Raw genomic sequence first — 23,554 nt, 5'->3', positions numbered from 1 at the left:
GAGAGAGCTACAGTTACAACTATATAAGGCAGTGATGCTAAGCTTTATAGGAGAGTGTGTGCAGGAGTTAGCTAGAGAGTCAGAAGGGCAGATAGTGTAAGTGAGAGCAGAATAGTTTATAAGTAGTAAGATTAGTTGTAGATGAGTGTAGTTTAAATGTTAATAATCAACTGTATATTCTTTAGGAGCACGTGTCGAATCCAAATTAATATGTTAATAAATTTATAGCTTTTTTAAAGTTCAAGCTATTTTGTAGTCTGTGTGAACACTACACCACCCATCCTGAAACAAGCAACACAAAGAACATCACAAGAGCTACAAGCCGGGTTTCAGTCTGAACCAGACACTCTTTTGGGAAAACTTTTGGGAAAATTCCACCCTCCCTCAGAAGCACCTATCTGAGTAATAGTTACTGCTCCATCAGGCTCATGTCAGCAGCTGCCCTGCTCCAGGCCACATCACACTTCACATTTGGTTCAGGCGGGAGATTGTTGGAGATAACACAGATGAGATCTAGAAGCTGAAATTTCCCAGACATTAAGCTGCAGAGGACCAGAAGGTTTCATGGGCGGGATTTTCTCAGCCCGGGGCTGGGCCTGAGAATCCCCGCGACCGGCGCGAATCGCGCCACTCCGCCCTGACGCCGGCATGCGATTTTCTGCAGAGCAGAGCAGAGAATTGGTGCCATTGTCGCCGGCATGGTTGCCGCGGCGCCAGTCGCAGGCCGCTCTATGCAGCTGGCCCGCCGATTCTCAGGCCGGGATGGGCCGAGCGGCCGTCATGGAAAAGCAGAGTCCCACCTACGCCATCCACACCTGCTCTCAGCCGGCGGGAACTCAGCATTGAAGGGTCGGGTAGCGGCCTGTGGGGGGGGGGGCAGAGGGGTCCGACCCCGGGGGTGGCCTCCGACGTGGCCTGGCCCGCGATCGGGGCCCACCGATTGGCGGGCCGTCCTCTCTGTCTCCCAGCCTCCTTTCTTCCGCGCCGGGCTCCGTACTGCTGTGCCATGTGGCGTCGGGGCTGGCGCGGACACAGGAGACACCGTGCATGCGCGGAAATCGCACCGGTGGGACTGTGCGTGCGGCGCCCATTCCACGGCCGGATCAGCAACTGGAGCGGCGTGAACCGCTCCAGCGCCATGCTGGTCCCCTGTAGGGGCCAGAATTGCTGATCCTGGGGCCGTGTTGTCAACACTTAGCCTCAGGATCAGAGAATCCCACCCCATGTCTGCATTGGCCACAGCCCCCTGGCTGGGACTTAACATCCAGGCTATGATCTTTCTTCGCTGGCTGGGCCTTGCACAGTTCACCATCACTGTGAGGAGCGTTGAGCGCTTCTTCACCTTGCTGAAAGGTTTGCTAGCAGTTACTTTTGCTGCTAGCAATCTTCACCTTTTACTTTCTAAGTCTAAATCTATCATTACTCATTACAATTCTTTGTGTATTTTGTTTTGTTTTGGTCAGTCCTGTGATGTAGGTTTACACTTACACACTCTCTCATTTGGAGTATTCTTAGATATTGTTCTGCAAGTTGTCACAAAGTGTTCGTGACTCCTAATCTGCACTGACTGCTTAAAAAAGCACACGCAAGTGCATCATGATATCCTCTTCAGGGAAGCAGCATCACCATTCTCAAATTTGTATTGTAGAGCTGAGCAGGCTTTAAAACATTTTATGCATTATATAAAGGAATTCTAAAATTTATGAATTCACTGTGGTATTGGTAAATATTCATGGAGAAGATCATCTTTACATTCCAGTCATAGTATTCACATTCTGCTCTGCGCTGCAGTGGATTTAAAGTCTGTCAATAGATCACATTTATTTGATTCAAGAGCCAATCGATATTGTGATATACAGAGGCCGGAATTCTTCAGTCTTGGGATTCTCTTTTCCCACCGGCAGCACACCCCACTCATGGGTTTCGCGACAGTATGGGGTGGCTTCATTGGGAAATCCCATTGACAAACAGCAGGAGTAGAGAGTCTCGCCACCAGCAAACGGTGCAAACACGCACTGGGAGCCCAGAGAATCCAGTCCAGTATTTATGGTATTCTCCCGCGTCAATCAGTTAAATAAATCCAATTGTCATTGTTGTCAACTCATTTAAGATTGCCATTTGTGAAGTTACGTGGTTCAGTTATGCAGTTCTGAGAGATGGCCACATTGCTGTCTGACATGATAGCCTGACCAGCGATATCAAAAATAAATGGTTGGATCACCACAGACGAGAGGCAGACAATGGAGAAGTCCATTGACCTTGGGCGGGTTTCTCCGGTTGCCAGGCAGGCGCGACTGGACAGTCCCGCCCAAGTAATACATAGCGGCAGCCAATTACAGTGCTTTAAGATGTTTCTTTACGATTTAAAAAAAATTTAGAGTACCCAATTTTTTTTCCCCAATTAAGGGGCAATTTGGCATGGCTAATCCACCTGCCCTGCTCATCTTTTTGGGTTGTGGAGGTGAGACCCACGCAGACACAGGGAGAATGTGCAAACTCCGCACAGACAATGACCCGGGGCCAGGATCGAACTTGGGTCCTCGGCGCCGTGAGGCAGCAGTGCTAACCACTGCCCCACCATGCCGTCCCAGTTTCTTTACGATTTTAATGTCTGAACACTTAACTTGTTGAGATGAAATTCCGCTTTCCCCTTATTAATGGAGATGTTGACCCACTTATTTTAAACACATCAGTACTTCAGTTAATTTAAATTTCAGACAAACACATAGGGCTTTCCATGCTTATATTGTGATATTGGGGCCAATGTTTCTCTATATTACACGCAATAACATATTGAAAGTATCGTCAGCGCAGTAACACAGCTCAGGCTCAAGAAGAATTTAATGACCATCTTGACCCTCATTCCTACACTTAATGACAATCTGTCAAGCTCTGAATGTATCATTGCCTTCGAACAAATGCAAGCTAGTATTTTAAAAGCTGTACAAAATGCAGTGCTAATATTGAATGAGAAAGAATTTGAATGTCAGGACATTTTATCATTCCAATCATTGCTTTCATGCTTGTCTTGGCTTTGCCTTACGCTAGGATAATCCCCAGCACAGTAACACTTGTGATATGAGTATGTCTGCTCATTTATTATTGCCCAATTAATCCAACAATTTTATTGTATTGTTGTTATGCTGGCCAGTCCGAGTAAGGACTTAAGACTTTTACAATTGGTTTTAAAAATGTATATATTGTATTATGGGCTTCTCTCTATAATGTCATGACCCAGTATATTCTGGGCTTCAAACTAATTTTTGTATTTTAAAACTGACCACAAAGAGCTGCAAAGGATGACTGCCTAAGGATTGCTTGACTTACAGAGAAATATACATAGAAAATACACACATAAAGAACAAAGAAAAGTACAGCACAGGAACAGGCCCTTCGGCCCTCCAAGCCCGTGCCGACCATGCTGCCCGACTAAACTACAATCTTCTACACTTCCTGGGTCCGTATCCCTCTATTCCCATCATATTCATGTATTTGTCAAGATGCCCCTTAAATGTCACTATCGTCCCTGCTCCCACCACCTCCTCCGGTAGCGGGTTCCAGGCACCCACTACCCTCTGTGTAAAAAACTTGCCTCGTACATCTACTCTAAACCTTGCCCCTCTCACCTTAAACCTATGCCCCCTAGTAATTGACCCCTCTACCCTGGGGAAAAGCCTCTGACTATCCACTCTGTCTATGCCCCTCATAATTTTGTAGACCTCTATCAGGTCGCCCCTCAACCTCCGTCGTTCCAGTGAGAACAAACCGAGTTTATTCAACCTCTCCTCATAGCTAATGCCCTCCATACCAGGCAACATTCTGGTAAATCTCTTCTGCACCCTCTCTAAAGCCTCCACATCCTTCTGGTAGTGTGGCGACCAGAATTGAACACTATACTCCAAGTGTGGCCTAACTAAGGTTCTATACAGCTGCAACATGACTTGCCAATTCTTATACTCAGTGCCCCGGCCAATGAAGGCAAGCATGCCGTATGCCTTCTTGACTACCTTCTCCACCTGTGTTGCCCCTTTCAGTGACCTGTGGACCTGTACATCTAGATCTCTCTGACTTTCAATACTCTTGAGGGTTCTACCATTCACTGTATATTCCCTACCTGCATTAGCCCTTCCAAAATACATTACCTCACATTTGTCCGGATTAAACTCCATCTGCCATCTCTCCGCCCAAGTCTCCAAACAATCTAAATCCTGCTGTATCCTCTGACAGTCCTCATCGCTATCCGCAATTCCACCAACCTTTGTGTCGTCTGCAAACTTACTAACCAGACCAGTTACATTTTCCTCCAAATCATTTATATATTTTACAAAGAGCAAAGGTCCCAGCACTGATCCCAGCGGAACACCACTAGTCACAGCCCTCCAATTAGAAAAGCATCCTTCCATTGCTACTCTCTGCCTTCCTTGACCTAGCCAGTTCTGTATCCACCTTGCCAGCTCACCCCTGATCCCGTGTGACTTCACCTTTTGTACTAGTCTACCATGAGGGACCTTGTCAAAGGCGTTACTGAAATCCATATGGACAACATCCACTGCCCTACCTGCATCAATCATCTTTGTGACCGCCTCAAAAAACTCTATCAAGTTAGTGAGACACGACCTCCCCTTCACAAAACCATTCTGCCTCTCACTAATACGTCCATTTGCTTCCAAATTATCCTGTCTCGAAGAATTCTCTCCAGTAATTTCCCTACCACTGACGTAAGGCTCACCGGCCTGTAATTCCCTGAATTATCCTTGCTACCCTTCTGAAACAGAGGAACAACATTGGCTATTCTCCAGTCCTCCGGGACATCACTTAAAGACAGTGAGGATCCAAAGATTTCTGTCAAGGCCTCAGCAATTTCCTCTCTAGCCTCCTTCAGTATTCTGGGGTAGATCCCATCAGGCCCTGGGGACTAATCTACCTTAATATTTTTCAAGAAGCCCAACACCTCGTCTTTTTGGATCTCAATGTGACCCAGGCTATCTACACACCCTTCTCCAGACTCAACATCTACCAATTCCTTCTCTTTGGTGAATACTGATGCAAAGTATTCATTTAGTGCCTCACCCATTTCCTCTGGCTCCACACATAGATTCCCTTGCCTATCCTTCAGTGGGCCAACCCTTTCCCTGGCTACCCTCTTGCTTTTTATGTATGTGTAAAAAGCCTTGGGATTTTCCTTAACCCTAATTGCCAGTGACTTTTCGTGACCCCTTCTAGCTCTCCTGACTCCTTGCTTAAGTTCCTTCCTACTTTCCTTATATGCCACACAGGCTTCGCCTGTTCCCAGCCTTTTAGCCCTGACAAATGCCTCCTTTTTCTTTTTGATGAGGCCTACAATATCTCTCGTTATCCAAGGTTCCTGAAAATTGCCGTATTTATCCTTCTTCCTCACAGGAACATGCCGGTCCTGAATTCCTTTCAACTGACACTTGAAAGCCTCCCACATGTCAGATGTTAATTTACCCTCAAACATCCGCCCCCAATCTAGGTTCTTCAGTTCCCACCTAATATTGTTATAATTAGCCTTTCCCCAATTTAGCACATTTGCCCTAGGACCACTCTGATCCTTGTCCACCAGCACTTACTGAATTGTGGTCACTGTTCCTGAAATGCTCCCCTACTGAAACTTCTACCATCTGGCCGGGCTCATTCCCCAATACCAGGTCCAGTACCGCCCCTTCCCTAGTTGGACTGTCTACATATTGTTTTAAGAAGCCCTCCTAGATGCTCCTTACAAACTCTGCCCCGTCTAAGCCCCTGGCACTAAGTGAGTCCCAGTCAATATTGGGAAAGTTGAAGTCTCCCATCACCACAACCCTGTTGTTTTTACTCTTTTCCAAAATCTGTCTACCTATCTGCTCCTCTATCTCCCACTGGCTGTTGGGAGGCCTGTAGTAAACCCCCAACATTGTGACTGCACCCTTCTTATTCCTGATCTCTACCCATATAGCCTCACTGCCCTCTGAGATGTCGTCCCGTAGTACAGCTGTGATATCCTCCCTAACCAGTAGCGCAGCTCCGCCACCCCTTTTACATCCCCCTGTATCCCACCTGAAACATCTAAACCCTGGAACGTTTAGCTGCCAATCCTGCCCTTCCCTCAACCAGGTCTCTGTAATGGCAACAACATCATAGTTCCAAGTCCTAATCCAAGCTCTAGGTTCATCTGCCTTACCCGTAATACTTCTTGCGTTAAAACATATGCACTTCAGGCCACCAGACCCGCTGTGTTTAGCAACTTCACCCTGTCTGCTCTGCCTCAGAGCCATACTGTCCCTATTGCCTAGTTCTCCCTCAATCCTCTCACCTTCTAACCTATAGCTCCCGTGCCCACTCCCCTGCCATACTAGTTTAAACCCTCCCGTGTGACACGAGCAAATCTCACGGCCAGGATGTTTATGCCTCTCCAGTTTAGATGCAACCCGTCCTTCTTGTATAGGTCACACCTGCCCCAGAAGAGTTCCCAGTGGTCCAGATAACGGAAACCCTCCCTCCTACACCAGCTGGTTAGCCACGTGTTTAGCTGCTCTATCTTCTTATTTCTAGTCTCACTGGCACGTGGCACAGGGAGTAATCCCGAGATTACAACCCTAGAGGTCCTGCCTTTTAACTTTCTGCCTAGCCCCCTGAACTCCTGCTGCAGGACCTCATGCCCCTTCCTGCCTATGTCGTTAGTACCAATATGTACAACGACCTCTGCCTGTTTGCCCTCCCCCTTCAGGATGCCCTCTACCCATTCGGAGACATCCTGGACCCTGGCGCCAGGGAGGCAACATACCATCCTGGAGTCTCTTTCACATCCACAGAAGCGCCTATCTGTGCCCCTGACTATAGAGTCCCCTATGACTATTGCTCTTCTGCGCTCTGACCCTCCCTTCTGATCATCAGAGCCAGCCATGGTGCCACTGCTCCATTTTTCCCTGATAGGCTATCCCCCCACAGTATCCAAAGGGGGATACCTGTTCGAGAATGGGACAACCACAGGGGATTCCTGCACTGACTGCCTGCCCTTTCTGGTGGTCACCCATTTCTCTGCCTGCACCTTGGGTGCGACCACATTTATATAACTGCTATCTATGACGCTTTCCGCCACCTGCATGCTCCTAAGTGCATCCAATTGCTGCTCCAACCGAACCATGTGGTCTGTGAGGAGCTCCAGTTGGGTGCACTTTCTGCAGATGAAGCCATCCGGGACGCTGGAAGCCTCCCGGACCTGCCACATCTCACAGTCAGAGCACTGCACCCCTCTCATTGACATTGCGTCAATTAATTAGTAAATTAAAGTTTAAAGTTACTGTTAACTATCTGTTTCCTAGCACTAGATTTCTACTATAAATGTGAAAGCTAAATACAGCACTCTCCGATCTCTGGCTTAGATACCCCTCTAAATTATAATTAAGTAATTACATTTAATTCGTTTACCAATGCTTAATTTTTTTAATTTAGTGTAGATTCCTAACCAGCCACTCAGGTCACAGCTTTTCTGTGATGTCAGTTCAGTTCCCCCCCGCCCCTCCCTCTCCCTACACACACAATTTGAAAAGGTAATAAAAGTAAAAATGAGTAAAAATCACTCACTTACCTTCTGAGGGTCTCATATGCTCTCTGGTTCTCCCCCTGCAGATTAAAAGTTACAGGCCAGAAGAAAGAGAGAGAACAAAACAGTAGGTAAAAAGTACCTTCTCCCACTCTGCACCGAATTACCTCACTGCACCAAATTACCAAGTTTCAAATTCCCACTCTGGATGTGTCTTTCTCACTCAGGTTGTGTCTCTTTGACCTGTGCAACGCTTACTGAGTGCGCTTTCTGTCTGTCTTTCATACAGACTTCAGGATGTCTCGCACTACTTAACCTTCAAAGAGAAGAATACAATGTGTACCTTTGTGCCCCTAAACAGGCCTCAGGTGACTGCCAGATAATTGCCTCTCAGCAATTAGGGTGGGGGCAGCTTCAGCCAATCAGACACTAATCTACACTGCACTTTTAACTGAAATACAGCAGAATTAGATTTACCACTTACCTTTCCTGGTTACCTCACTGCACCAAATTGCCAAGTTTCACATTCCCACTCTGGATGTGTCTTACTCACTCAGGTTGTGTCTCTTTGACTCGCGCAACGCTTACTGGGTGCACTTTCTGTCTGTCTTTTATACACACTTCAGGATGACTCACACTACTTAAACTTCAAAGAGAAGAATACAATGTATACCTTTGTGCCCCTAAACAGGCCTCAGGTGACTGCCAGATAACTGCCTCTCAGCAATTAGGGTGGGGCAGCTTCAGTCAATCAGACACAAATCTACACTGCACTTTTAACTGAAAAACAGCAGAATTAGATTTACCACTTACCTTTCCTGGTTACCTCACTGCACCAAATTAGGAGGCTGCTCTGCCATTCATCATGATCATGGCTGATCATTAAGTTCAATGCTTGCTTCCCCCCCATATACCTTTAGCCCCAAGAGCCTATCTAACTCCTTCATGAAATCATATGTTTTGGCCTCAACTATTTTCTGTGGTAGTGAATTCCACAAATTCACCACTCTCTGGGTGAAGAAATCTCTCCTCACCTCAGCAATGAAAGAGTTCCACCGCATCCTCAAACTATGACCCCTAATTCTGGACTCCCCCATCATCGGGAACATTCTTTCTGAATCTAATCCTGTTCGACTTTTATAATTTGCTGTTAGATCCCCTTCAGCTTTCCTCATATGACGGTCCCACCATCCCAGTCATCAGCCTGGCAAACCTTTGCTGCATTCCCTCCATAGCAAGGACATTCTTCCTCAGATAAGCACACTAAAACTGCACCTAATACACCAGATGTGGCCTCACCAATGCCTTGTACAATTTCAGTAAAACACCCCTACTCCTGTACTCAATTCCTCTCGCTATGAAGAACAACATACCATTTGTCTTCTTTACTGCCTGCTGCACCTGCACTCTTATTTTCGGCATCTGATGCATGAGGACACCAAGGTCTCGCTGAGTTCCTCTTCTCTCAATTTACACCCATTCAAGTAATTATCTGCCTTCCTATTTTTGCTGCCAAAACGGATAACCTCACATTTATCCACATTATACTGAATTTGCCATGCATACGCCCACTCACTCAGCCTGTCCAAATCCCGCTGAAGCACAGAGTCATAGATGCTTACAGCATGGAAACAGGCTGTTCAGCCCAGCTTGTCCATGCCGCCCAGTTTCACTAAGCTGGTCCCACTTGCCCACATTTGGCCCATATCCCTCTATACCCACCCTGCCCATGTAACTGTCTAACTGTTTTTTGAAGGAAAACATTGTACCCGCCTCTACCACTGCCTCTGGCAGCCCGTTCCAGATGCTCACCACCCTCTGTATGAAACAATTTCCCCTCTGGTCTCTTTTGTATCTCTCCCCTCTCATCTTAAATCTATGCCCTCTTGTTCTAGACTCCTCGACCTTATCTATGCACCTCATTATTTTATAGACCTCTATAAGATCACCCCAAAGCCTCCTACGCTCCAAGGACAAAAGTCCCAGCCTATTCAGCCTCTCCTTATAACTCAGACTATAAAGTCCTGGTGGCATCCTCGTAAATCTGTTCTGCACTCTTCCTAGTTTAACAATATCCTTCCTATAACAGGGTGACCAGAACTGAACAGAGTATTCCATGTGTGGTTTTACCAATGTCTTGTAAAACTTCAGCAAGACATCCCAACTCCCGTATTCAATATTCTGACCAATAAAACCTAGCATGCTGAATGCCTTCTTCACCACCCTGTCCACCTGCGGCTCCACCTTCGAGGAGCTATGAACCGTACCCCGAGATCTCTTTGTTCTGTAACTCTCCCCAACTCCCTACCATTAACTGAATAGGTCCTGCCCCGATTTGATCTACGAAAATGCATCACCTCACATTTATCCAAATTAAACTCCATCTGCCGTTCATCGGCTCACTGGCCTAATTGGTCAAGATCCTGTTGCAATCTTATATAACCTTGTTCACTATCCACTATGCCACCACTCTTGGTATCACCTGCATACTTACTTACCATGCCTCCTACATTCTCATCCAAATCATTAATATATACAACAAATAACAGTGGACCCAGCACTAATCCCCGAGGCACACCGCTGGTCACAGGCCTCCAGTTTGAAAAACCCACCCTCCACAACCACGCTTTGGCTTTGGTCGCTAAGCCAATTTTGTATTCAATTGGCTACCTCACCCTGGATTCCATGAGATTTAACCTTTTGCAACAACCTACCATGCAGTACCTTGTCAACCATCTTGCTAAAGTCCATGTAGACAACTTTGACTGCACTGCCCTCACTTACCTTCTTGGTTACCCCTTCAAAAACTCAATCAATTTGTGAGACATGACTTTCCCCTTACAAAGCCATGCTGACTTTCGCTAATTAGCCCTTGCCTGTCTAAACGCCTGTAGATCCTGTCCCTCAGAATACCTTCGAACAATTTACCCACTACAGAAGTAAGACTCACCAGTCTGTAGTTCCCAGGCTTATCCCTACAGCCCTTCTTAAACAAGGGCACAACATTCGCCACTCTCCAATCTTCAGGCACCTCTCCTGTGGCTGTCAAATGTTCAAATATCTCAGCTAGGGGGCCGGCAATTTCCTCCCAAGCCTCTCACAACGTCCTGGGATACATTTCATCAGGGCCCGGAGATGTATCCATCTTGATGCGTTTTAATACCTCCAGCACCTCCTTCTCTGCAATATGTTCACTCTGCAAGACATCACTTTTTATTTCCCCAATTTCCCTAACATTCGTGCCTTTCTCAACAGTAAATACTGATGAGATATATTCATTTAGGACCTCTCCCATCCCTTCTGGATCTGCACATAGATGATATTGTTTATCCTTAAGAGGCCCTACCCGCACCCTATTCACCTTTTTACATCTCTGCATCCACCTCACAGCTCACACTCCCACCCAACTTGGATCATCTGTAATTTTGGAGATAATACATTTAGTTCCCTCGTTCAAGTCATTAATATATGATGTGAACAGTTGGGGTCCCAGCACAGATCTCTGCGGTACCCCACTAGTCACAGCCTGCCCATTGGGAAAAGATCTTTTTATTCCAACTTTTTGCTTCCTGTCTGCTAAGCACCTTCCTATCCATCTCAGGATACTACCTGCAACCCCATGCGCTTTAGCTTTACACAGTAAGCTGCTGTGTGAGATCTTTTCAAAAGCCTTCTGAAAGTCTAAATAAACCACATCTACCAATTCCCCTGGTCAACTCTTCTTTTTTTTTTAAATTTCTTGGTATTTTCCAGTTTTTACAGAGTTCAATCTAAGGTGCACCTGGCATTGACATATAAAGTTGTTTCTTATTTACAGAGATTTGTGCATGTGTTCCCCCCATCTGCCTTCCCCCCTCCCTCCCTTCCCCCCCCCCATTGGTAGTCTAGTTTCCCCCTTCGTACTGACTTCTGCCCTGAGCGCCACATACTGTGCTCCGCTCCTTTCTGATGTGGTTTTTAGTTGTTGTACTTGCGGGGTCGGGGGTTCCTGGCCCCTCCCTCTTTCCGCCCCCCCCCCTTCCCCCCCTAGTCGCTATTCACCGCGAACAGGCCTTGGAACAGGCTGATGAATGGTCCCCACGCTTTATGGAAGTACTCGCCCCACTCTCGGATGGTGTATTTAATCTTCTCCAGGTAGAGAAATTCTGATAGGTTGGACAGCCAGTCTGCCGTTGTGGGTGGTGCTGCTGATCGGCAGCCGAGCAGGATTCTCCGGTGTGTGATTAAGGAAGCAAAAGCCAGGGCGTCAGCCCACTTCCCCATTTGTAGTTCTGCCACTCTCGGGCACGGTTCCACCCTCACCCGCACAACCTTGGACATCGCCTCGAAGAAGGCTGTCCAGAACCCAACAAGTCTGGAGCAGGCCCAGAACATGTGGACGTGGTTGGCTGGGCCTCCCTGGCACCATTCACATTTATCCTCCACCTCCGGGAAGAACCTGTTCATTCGGGTTCTGGTTAGTTCACTCTGTGCACCGCTTTAAACTACATGAGGCTTACCTAGCACAGAAGGAGGTGGAGTTGGCCCTGCTCAGTGCTTCGCTCCAGAATCCCTAACCCACTTCCGTCTCCAGTTCGTCCCCCCATTTCCATCTGGCTCCGTCCACTGGTCGTCTTGCCCTATCCAGTAACCGTCCATAGATGACCCCATAGTTCCCTCACCCTCCCCCCCTTACTGTTCGTGTTTATTAGTTCTTCCAGTTGTAGGGTGGCACGGTAGCAGTGGTTAGCACTGTTGCTACACAGTGCCAGGGGCCCGGGTTCGATTCCCAGCTTGGGTCACTGCCTGTGCGGAGTCTGTACGTTCTCCTCGTGTCTGCATGGATTTCCTCTGGGTGCTCTGGTTTCTTCCCACAGTCCAAAGATGTGCGGGTTACCAGGTGGATTGATCATGCTGAATTGCTCTGTGGTGTCCAAAAAATTGGGTGGGGTTGTTGGGTTACGGGGTTAGGGTGGAAGTGTGGGCTTAGGTAGGGTGCTCTTTCAGGGGCCGTTGTAGACTCGATGGGCCGAATGGCCTCCTTCTGCACTGTAAAATCTATGAAATCTAGTGTGTCTCTTGGGACCTTGGGGTACCTTGCCGTCTCGAGGAGAAAGTGGTTAATTTGGAGGTGTCTGAGTTCCTGTCCTGTCGTTAGTTCCAGGTCTTCCGTCAGTTCACCCAAGGTCGCTAGTCTGTCCCCTATGTAAAGGTCCGTGGTTGCTAGCGTCCCCCCATCCTGTCTCCATTTTTTAAAGGTGGCGTCGAGCATGGCTGGTTGGAATTTGTGGTTGCCGCAGATGGGGGCAATGGAGGTCATCCCAGTTCAACTGAATTGCTGCCTCATTTGGTCCCATGTCCTCAATGTGGCTACCACCACTGGGCAGGATGTGTATTTTGTCGGGGATGATGGGAGTGCTGCCATGGAGGATCGGTCCCTTGCAGGAGCACTCCTCCAGCCTCGCACATTCTGTGTTGGGTTCTCGTATCCATCCCCTCACCCTCTTGGCTGTAGCTGCCCAGTGATAATATTATAGATTCGGCAGGGCCAGACCACCCATATTTTTCCTATATTGCAGTATTGGTTCAGGGATCCTTGGGTTCTTCCCGCCAGGGAAAGTGGAAGTGCACCCCATCTCGGTCGGTCCTTTTTAACTTCGTCAGCCAAACTTGTCAGTTTCCATTTGTGGATCCGTGTCCAGTCATGGGCTAACTGGATCCTCAGGTAACGGAATTTGTTTTGGGCTAGTTTAAACGGGAGGCCCTCCTGCTCGGTCCTTCTGTGCCTCTGTGCAGCTGGAAGTATTCGGAGCTGGTGGTGTTGGTCCGAACGCTTCCCTTGGGGTCATCATACAGGAGTTTCATCCATGAGGTGAACTCTGTCCCTATCCCAAACTGCTTTAGTACCAAAGAGGTGCTTCCATTCGACTCTGTCGACAGCCTTTTCTGTGTCCAGGGAGATGATCACCTCTGGAGTTTGTTCCCCGGGTGGGATCATTATTAAATTCAGCAGCTGCCTGATGTTCGCAGTTAGCTGTCTACACTTAACAAAGCCCATCTGGTCCTCTGCAACCACCTCTGGTACGCAGCTTTCCAGTCTCTTGGCCAGGACCTTTGCAAGTATCTTCACCTCTATGTTGAGCAGCGAAATGGGTCTGTATGATCCGTATTCCGTTGGGTCTTTGTCTTTTTTGGGTATTAGCGAATTTGTGGAGTGTGTTAGCGTAGGTGGCAGGGTGCCCCTCGCTAGCGAGTCTGCGAACATATCCCTTAGGTGTGGTGCCAAGGCTGGTGCAAAGTTTTGATAGAAGTCCGCCAGGAACCCGCTAGGTCCCGGCATCTTCCCCACCTGCATGGAGTTGATACTCTCCATGATCTCTCCCAGTCCTATTGGTGCTTCCAGTTCCCCCCCGCCTATCGTCCCCCACGACTGGCATGTCCCGAAGAACCGTTTAATCTCCACGTCCCCGTCTGAGGGTTTGGAGGTGTATAGCCCTCGGTAGAGGGTCTCGACCGCTCGGTTGACCTCTTTTTTGCTCAGTTACCAGTCTGCCTCTGCTATTCTTCACCTGGGCTTTCTCTCTCATGGCTGCCTGCTTTCTCAGCTGGTGAGTCAGTAAGCGGCCAGTCTTTTCTATGTGTTCACCGAAGGTCCCCTGTGTCTGACGGAGTTGGTGCACTGCTTTCCTGGTGGATAGCAGGTTAAAGTCCATTTGTAGCTTTTTCCTCTCCACCAGAAGCTCTACAGTCAGGCCTCGGAGTACTTTCTGTCAACCTCCAGAATGGAGTCAATCAGTTGTTGCCTGGCCTCCCACTCTTACCTTTTCTACAAGCCTTGTAGACTATTACCTCTCCCCTAATCACAGCCTTCAGTGACCCCCAGAACATGGAAGGTGAGACTTCCCCGTTCTGGTTATTAGTAATATACTCGCCTATGGCCTGTGACCCTTTTCGGCAGAAGGCCTTATCGGCCAAGAGGTCCGTGTCCAACTTCCATGTGGGGCGCTGGGCACGATCCATCTCCAACCTCCATCCATGTAATGTGGAGCGTGGCCGGAGATGACCATCGCGGAGTATTCTGCCCTTTCTATTCCTGGAAGCATCCATTTTCTCACTGCAAAGAAGTTATCCGTGAGTTTGCTTTGTGGACCGGCGAGAAGAACGAGAATTCTTTCTTGCCGGGGTGTAGGAACTGCCATGGGTCCACCGCCCCCATGTGCTCCATGAATGCTCTCAGTTCCCTAGCCATGCCTGTCCTTTTCACCGATCTGGGGCTCGATCGGTCCGTCAGTGTGTCCTGTACAAAGTTGATGCCCCCCCCCCCCCAACCCCCCCCCCCCCCCCAACCCCCCCCCCACCCAACCCCCCCCCCCACCCAACCCCCCCCCCCCCCCCCGGGATTTCCGGCATGGTCTTTTTTATACAGTTTGTGTCGTCCCTGTTGGGCGTGTACACATTTACCAGAACCACCGGTGCCCCGTCCAGGACACCATTAACCATGATGTACCATCCCCCTTGGTCCATAACCGTCCTTGTTTCTGTAAAAATAATCCTTTTACTCATTTGTACAGCTATTCTCCTAGCCCTCATACCGTAACATGCGTGATATGTTTGTCCCACCCAGCCCTTTCTAACCCGCAGTCGGTCCTTCTCCTTCATGTGTGTCTCACGCAGGAAGACTATGTTGGCTTTCAAACATCTTGAGCAAAATTCTCCCCCAACGGCGGGATGTCTGCCGACTGGCGCCAAAGCCGGCGCCAATCAGACGGGCATCGCGCCGGCCCAAAGGTGCGGAAGGCTCCGCATCTTTGGCGGCCTAGCCCCAACATTGAGGGGCTAGGCCGACGCCGGAGGGATTTCCGCCCCGCCAGCTGGCGGAAATGGCGTTTGTTTCCCCGCCAGCTGGCGCGGAAATGCGGCGCATGCGCAGGAGCGTCAGCGGCCGCTGTCAGTTTCCCAGCGCATGCGCGGGAGCGTCAGCGGCCGCTGTCAGTTTCCCGCGCATGCGCAGTGGGGAGAGTCTCTTCCGCCTCCGCCATGGTGGAGGCCGTAGCGGAGGCGGAAGGGAAAGAGTGCCCCCACGGCACAGGCCCGCCCGCGGATCGGTGGGCCCCGATCGCGGGCCAGGCCACCGTGGGGGCACCCCCCGGGGTCAGATCGCCCCGCGCCCCCCCCCAGGACCCCGGAGCCCGCCCACGCCGCCTGGTCCGGCCGGTAAATACCAGGTTTGATTTACGTCGGCGGGACAGGCAATTCCTGGGCGGGACTTCGGCCCATCCGGGCCGGAGAATCCAGCGGGGGGTCCCGCCAACCGGCGCGGCCGGATTCCCGCCCCCGCCCAATCTCCGGGAGCGGAGACTTCGGCGGGGGCGGGATTCACGGCGGCCAACGGCCATTCTCCGACCCGGCGGGGGGTCGGAGAATGACGCCCCTTAAGTGGGCGAAGACTCTGGATCTTTTCACTGGGCCGTTAAGTCCCCTGACATTCCAGGTTATAATCCCTGTGGGGAGTTTCTGTCCCCCCCCCCCCCTTCCTGCGGGATTAACCATACTTACCTGGTGGATATGCCCCTGTACTCCGGGATTTCCCTTTGTTAGGGGGCTGTTCAAAGTAGCCTTGTCACCGCTCTCACCATGAGGTCAGACCCCTACGCTCCGGGGTTTCCCTTTATCCAGGGGGCATCCAACATGGCCACCAACTCGGTGTATGCCACGATGGTGTGCCCTGAACTTTGGGTTTCCCTTTGTTTAGGGACCCTCCAAAGTGACTGCTTGCATGCACACGACATGGCAGAGCCACACAGTGCGGAATAAGGTAGGTCCCCCTCAGATCGCGATGCCCCGCCGATCGGTGGCCCCCGATCGTGGGCCTGGCACCACTGGGGCCCCCCCGGAATCAGATTACCCCCGCCCCCCACCAGGCCCGCCACCGAGGCCGTGGGTCCAAGCTCCCGCCGGGTGGTACCAGATGTAAACCACGCCGGCGGGAGTTTGGCCGGTTGACCGCGGAGAATTGCCGCGGGGGCATCTTTTAGCGGCCCCTGACCGGCTCTACGTCGACCGCGCAAGCGCGACTGGCGGGTCCACGGAAAATCATGGAGGCGCCATTGCCCCGGATTTCCGGCGTGAACGGCTATCCTCTGCCAGCAATTATTTTTTTTCCAATTAAGGGGCAATTTAGCATGGTCAATTCACCTACCCAACACATCTTTGGGTTGTGGGAGTGAAACCCACGCAGATAGGAGGAGAATGTGCAAACTCCACACGGGCAGTGCCCCGGGGTCGGGGTCGGACCCAGGTCCTCAGCGCTGTGAGGCAGCAGTGCTAACCACTGTGCCACCATGCCACCCTGTACCCATTTACATCTATCTGTTTAACTTATTCATCCATTTTATTTTGAATGCACCGAGCGTTCAGGTGCAAAACCATAAGTTTTAACTGTTCCTTGTCCCATCCCTACTATTTTTTACAGTGTCATTATTTGATACAGGCCTTTGATTTCTCTGCCTATCACTTTTCTTATTCTCCTTGCTGTCTTTTTCTCTTGTTCTTGATTCCCCCTGCTTTGAATCATAGAATTTACAGTGCAAAAGGAGGCAATTAGGCCCATCGAGTCTGCACTGGCCCTTGGAAAGAGCACTCTCCTCAAGCCCTGGTGTACACCCTATCCCCGTAACCCAGTAACCTCACTTAACCTTTTTGGACACTAAGGGCAATTTATCATGGCCAATCTACCTAACCTACACATCTTTGGACTGTGGGAGAAAACAGGAGCACCAGAGGAAACTCACGCAGACACGGGGAGAACATGCAGACTCCGTACAGACAGTGACCCAGCGGGGAATCGAACCTGGGACCCTGGAGCTGTGAAGCAACTATGCTAACCACTATGCTACCGTGCTGCCCCTCCGGTTACATCCACCTGCCATTTTAGTTTAACCCCTCCCCAACTACCCCAAGGACATCAGTCCCGGTCCTGTCCAGTAAGTACAGGTCCCACTTCCCCCAGAACCAATCCCAATGCCCCAGGAATCTGAAACCCTACTCCTCGTACTACCTCTTCATCCAATATATCCTTCTATTTCTACTCTGACTAGCACTCATTTGTGGATTTAAACCACACGCCTTTCTCAAGAGGGAACAAAAGAAACCTTCCAGACTGATGTATCAATGCCCTATCCTGAAATTAATTCAAAAGGGTCATTTCAAATTGAATGAGCCACTCATATACAAAGACACTGGTTGCCTCAAACATCAAAATGTCGAACGACAACACAGGATGCATACTCAAAGTAACCACCCACCTTATTTGGAAAAGTACTTTGAACTTGTAAAAGGTCACATGATGAGAGAGCCATATTTTCTGTCTGCTTTTAAATCAGTAAAGCTGTTTGCAGAGGGAGAGTTCCACCTGAAGCCTTTGAATTAGCTGTAAGCCATCAAGCAGACAAGGTAATTAACAGCAATTATCTGGAAGGTGGGAGGTTCCAACAAAGAGAGTTCTGCATAAGGTTCACCTGTGAATCAACCACCTGGAAAGTTAATTACAAGAGACCTCACAGCCTGCTAATAATCCTTTCTTTCACAAGACTTTCATTTCAACTACAAACGGTAGTGGAAGCAGAGTCTTTGAATAGTTTTAAGGCAGAGCTAGATAGATTCTTGATCAACAAGGGATGAATGGTTATTGGGGGCGGCAGTAGTGTGGGGTTCAAGTTACAATCAGGTCAGCCATGATCTTATGAAATGGCAGAGCAGGCTCGAGGGGCCAAGTGGCATATTCTTGTGCCTCTTTCGTATGTTTGCATGCTCGTATATAAACCATGAACTGCAACTGAGAAACACAAAAGTGAATAAGATCATTATAAATTGCAACAGTATTTTATCTTCATCTGTATCTAGGTTTTGTGTGTGTGAGAGTGTGTGGGGAATGAATGAGAGAAGCATTGCATCATTTTGGGGTAATTGTGATGTTTAATAACCGGCTTTGCTTTTAAACTCCCAAAAGCTTGCTGTTGTATTATTTAATTTAAACATGCTCCAAGGGTAAGAAAACACACATCTGTTACATACCAACTTACGAATCACGGGCAGTAAAAAGGAAAACATAAATGCTGTGTGTGATAACAAATAAATATATGGCAATAACGAAGAAATAAGGTGAATAAGATCATACAGCAACTCATAAGTTAACAGAAAGATAATCCACCCAGTTTCATGTATGTTGCATGGCAGTTTTTCTCTAAACCAGTCAAACAAAATTACCATTTTAATCCAGGTAAAGGTATATTATACACAAAGATGCATTGCTACCACAGTGTAACATTTCTATCTTCTTACGTGTTTCAACTGACAGAATTTAAATTCTCATTTAAATACTCTATTTTCCATCATCCTTCACCTGTATCAGATTCTCTGCATATTTTCTTTTCAAATTTCTGTATCTCCTTCTGACTATTCTCTATTCACATTTTTACTGTATTGTGTTTTTGGAAAACAGACTTTGACTGGGAGTCAGACTGGGGTGGGCAGGCCCTATGGTGGCCAGCAAACATGCCCAAAGTAGTCAGCTGAGGCCTGGGCAATTTTAACTCCCTGACCTCATCTGCCTGGTCAACTGTCAACCTGAAATAGGTGAAAACGGACACTGGTTTGATGCGGTAGGAGCAAAACCTTAGGCTGCAGGAAGCCAACAGCCAACACATCCCAATGACAAGGAGGTAGGTCACAGAGTGGGGTTCAGGAGGGTCTCGCAGGATGGAAGGGGAGTCAAGAGCAGGGGAGGCCTACACTTTCCATATAGGCCTCCTCTGGTTCTGGGTCCCCATCTCATTTCTTCCGTTTGAAGATTTGTTTAAGTGTTACCACACTCTCCAAAAACCAAGCAAAGGCTGTAAATCAAGTGGCTCGGAGGGATTGAGCACAAGAGCAGTTTAAGGTGTTGGATTTGTGATGAAATTATGTCAGTTGTGATTTTCAATCTCTCGGACATTACAATGACAAGAGTTAAAATAGCAGTCCAATATGTCAATGGAGCCCGTTGTGCATATTTAAAGAACCATCCCACTGATTCCACTGATCTTTGTTGCCTGCTCAGAAGACCAAGTTAAAATTGGTGTGAAGTTATGGGAAATTAGCACATGAATTACCTGTTTCATAAAAACATAGAAAATAGGTGCCGGAGTAGGCCATTGGGCCCTTCAATATGATCATGGCTGATCATGCAAATTCAGTATCCCACTCCCGCTTTCTCGCCATACCCCTCGATCCTTTTAGCCGCAAGGGCCACGTCCAGCTCCCTCTTGAATACATTCAACAAACTGGCCCCAACAGCTTTCTGTGGTAAAGAATTCCACAAGTTCTCAACTCTGAGAGAAGAAGTTCTTTCTCACCTCGGTCTTGAATGGCTTATCCGTTATTCTTAGGCTGTGACCCCTAGTTCTGGGAGTCCCCAACATCGGGAATATTCTTCCCGCATCTAGCTTGTCCAGTCCCATCAGGATTTTATATGTTTCCATAAGATCCCCTCTCATTCTTCTGAACTCCAGTGAGTACAAGCCCAGTTGATCCAGTCTTTCTTCATATGTCAGTCCTGCCACCCCGGGAATTACGCTGGTGAACCTTCGCTGGACACCCTCAATCGCAAAAATGTCCTTCCTCAAACTAGGAGACCAAAACTGCACACAATACTCAATGTGTGGTCTCACCAAGGCCCTGTATAAATGCAGTGAGACATCCCTACTCCTATACTCAAATCCTCTCGCTATGAAGGCCAGCATGCCATTCGCTTTCCTTACCGCCTGCTGTACCTGCATGGCAACCTTCAGTGACTGTTCGACCATAACACCCAGGCCTCTTTACACTTCCCCTTTTCCTAAACTGCCACCATTCAGATAATAATCTGCCTTCCTGTTTTTGCCAACAAAGTGGATAACCTCACATTTGCCCACATTTTATTGCATTTGTCAAGTATTTGCCCAATCAGCCAGCCTGTCCAAGTCACCCTGCAGCTTCTTTGCATCCTCCTCACAGCACATACTGCCACCCAGCCTAGTATCGTCAGCAAATTTGGAGATGTTGCAAGCAATTCCTTTGTCCAAATCATTAGTGTATATTGTGAACAGTTGGGGTCCCAGCACTAGTCACTACCTGCCACTTTGAAAAGGACCCGTTTATTCCCACTGTCTACTTCCTGTTTGTCAACCAGTTCTCTATCCACGTCAATACACTACCCCCAATACCATGAGCTTTAATTTTGCTCACTAATCTCTTGTGTGGGACCTTGTCAAAAGCCCTTTGGAAGTTCAGATACACAACATCCACTGTTTCACCCAGTCCACTTTAATAGTCACATCCTCAGAAAATTCCAGAAGATTTGTCCAGCACAATTTCCCTTTCGCGAATCCATGCTGACTTGGACTGATCCTGTCCCCACTTTCCAAATGCTCAGTTAGTTATCTTTTATAGGGCAGCATGGTGGGAGCACTGTTGCTTCACAGCACCAGGATCCCAGGTTTGATTCCCGGCTTGGGTCACTGTCTGTGTGGAGTCTGCACGTTCTCCCCGTGTCTGTGTGGGTTTCCTCCGGGTGCTCCGGTTTCCTCCCACAAGTCCCAAAAGACGTGCTTGTTAGGTGAATTGGACATTCTGAATTCTTCCTCTGTGAACCCAAACAGGCGCCAGTGTGTGGCGACTAGGGGCTTTTCACAGTAACTTCATTGCAGTGTTAATGTAAGCCTACTTGTGACAATAAAGATTATTATTATTTCATCCTTAATAAGTGACTCCGGCATTTTCCCCACCACTGATGTCAGGCTAACTGGTCTATAATTCCCCTCTCTCCCTCCTCTTTTTAAAAAGTGGGGTTACATTGGCTACCCTCCGATCCGTCGGAACTCTTCCAGAGTTTATAGAATGCTGGAAAATGATCACCAATGTTTCCACTATTTCTCGGGCCACTTCCTTAAGTACTCTGGGATGCACAGCATCAGGCTCTGGTGACTTATCGGCTTTTAATCCCATCAATTTCCCCAATACAATTTCCTGACTAATAAGGATTTCCTTCAGTTCCTCCTTCATGCTAGACCCTCTGTCCTTAGTTTTTCCGGAATGTTATTTGTGTCCTCCTTAGTGAAGACAGATCCAAAGTAATTGTTCAATTGGTCTGCCATCTCTTTACTGCCCATTATGAATTCACCTGATTCTAACTGTAAGGGGCCTACATTTGTTTTACCAAGTCTTTTTCTCTTCACATATCTATAGAAGCTTTTGCAGTCAGTTCTTATGTTTCCTGCAATCTCCCAGTCCTCAGGCTTGCTGCTTTTTCTGGCCAATTTAGATGCCTTCTCTTTGGCTTTAACACTAACACTACTCCGGATTTCCTTTGTTAGCCATGTTGAGCCACCTTTTCCGTCTTGCTCTTGTGCCAGACAGGGATGTACAATTGTTCAAGCTCATCCATGTGTTCATTAAATATTTGCCATTGCCTATCCACCATCAACCCCTTAAGTATCCTTTGCCACCTTATCCTAGCCAGTGCATGTCTCATACCATCAAAGTTAGCTTTCTTTAAGTTCAGGACCTTAGTCTCAGACTTAACTTTGTCGCTCTCCACCTTAATGAAGAATTCTACCATATTATGGTCACTCTTCCCTAAAGTATGTCACACCACAAATGTGATAATTAATCCTCTCTCATTGCACAATACCCAGTCTAGGATGGCCAGCTCTCTAGTTGGTTCCTTGACATATTAGTCAAGAAAACCATCCCCTATGCATTCCAGGAAATCCTTCTCCATTGCTTTGCTAACAGTTCGATTAGCCCAATCAATATGTGCATTGACGTCACCCATAATAACTGCTGTACCCTTGCTGCACTCATCTCTAATTTCCTGTTTGATGCCATCCCCAACCTCACAACTACTGTTTGGTGGTCTGTACACAACTCCCACTAACGCTTTTTGCCCTTTGGTGCTCCGCAGCTCCACCCATACAGATTCCACATCATCCAGGTTAAGGTCCTTCCTTACTATTGCGTTAATCTCCTCTTTAGCCATCAATGCTACCCATCTCCCTTTCCTTTCCTTCTATATTTCCTGAATATTGAGCACCCCTGGATGTTGAGTTGCCATCCTTGGTCACCCTGGAGCCAGGTCTCCGTGATCCCAATTACATCATATCTGTTAATGATTGTCAGCGCAGTTAATTCATCAACCTTATTACAAATGCTCTTCGCATTGAAACACAGAGCTTTCAGGCTCGTTTTAAAAAATATTTTAACTGCCAAGCATGCAAGTTTAAAATCACCACCCATTGAACTAGTTGAACATTCTGACATTGACCACTAGTTGGCAGCAGAGCTGCATGTATCACAAAGCAAATGATCAGCTGCCAGAGTTTCAATTGGCCAGACAACTTGCATTAACACTAGAAGATTCATTGGTGTAAATCCTGTGTAAAAACAAGAAAATTGAAATGTAGCTTTTGAAAAAAATACAGTTCTGGCTGAGGATTGCAGAAATGGGCTGGAGGAGAAGCAGCAAAATGCGAGGCCCACTCAACTGACTGTCATGTAGTTTAGCTGAATGTTTAATGTGCACTTTGGCGAGACAAAATGAGTTCCACAGGAGCTGCTGGGGGGGGGGGGGGGGGGGGCTGCCAGAGAAGAAACATGTCATAGAGGTATAAAAGTAAAGCCAGCACTTTGATGCTTTGGGCCTTGCAACCTCTCTCAATAAGGTAGAGGGGAGGTGAAACAGACTGCTAGGTAAATATGGGAGAAGGCCTACAATAAAATGCATGAAGGTGATGAGGTCTGGGGCATAGTTGTGACACCAGATTAGTGATGGAATTCCACCATAGTCAGGGTGGGATTCCTGCAAAGAAACTCAGTCACAAGCTTCCACCCTTTTCTCTATCTTAATCACCCTAGCGGTGACTAGGGTACCCAAGGACAGGGCGGTCACCCCCGCAGTGTTTGGTGGAAGCCACAGAGGTGAGGAATCATCGGGTCCTAACCGGAGGACGTGTCAAA

The sequence above is a fragment of the Scyliorhinus torazame genome, chromosome 3 (genome assembly GCF_047496885.1).
Source record: "Scyliorhinus torazame isolate Kashiwa2021f chromosome 3, sScyTor2.1, whole genome shotgun sequence".
Lineage (NCBI taxonomy): Eukaryota > Metazoa > Chordata > Chondrichthyes > Carcharhiniformes > Scyliorhinidae > Scyliorhinus > Scyliorhinus torazame.
The sequence above is the reverse complement of the archived record's forward strand: the minus strand, read 5'-3'. Positions refer to the sequence as shown.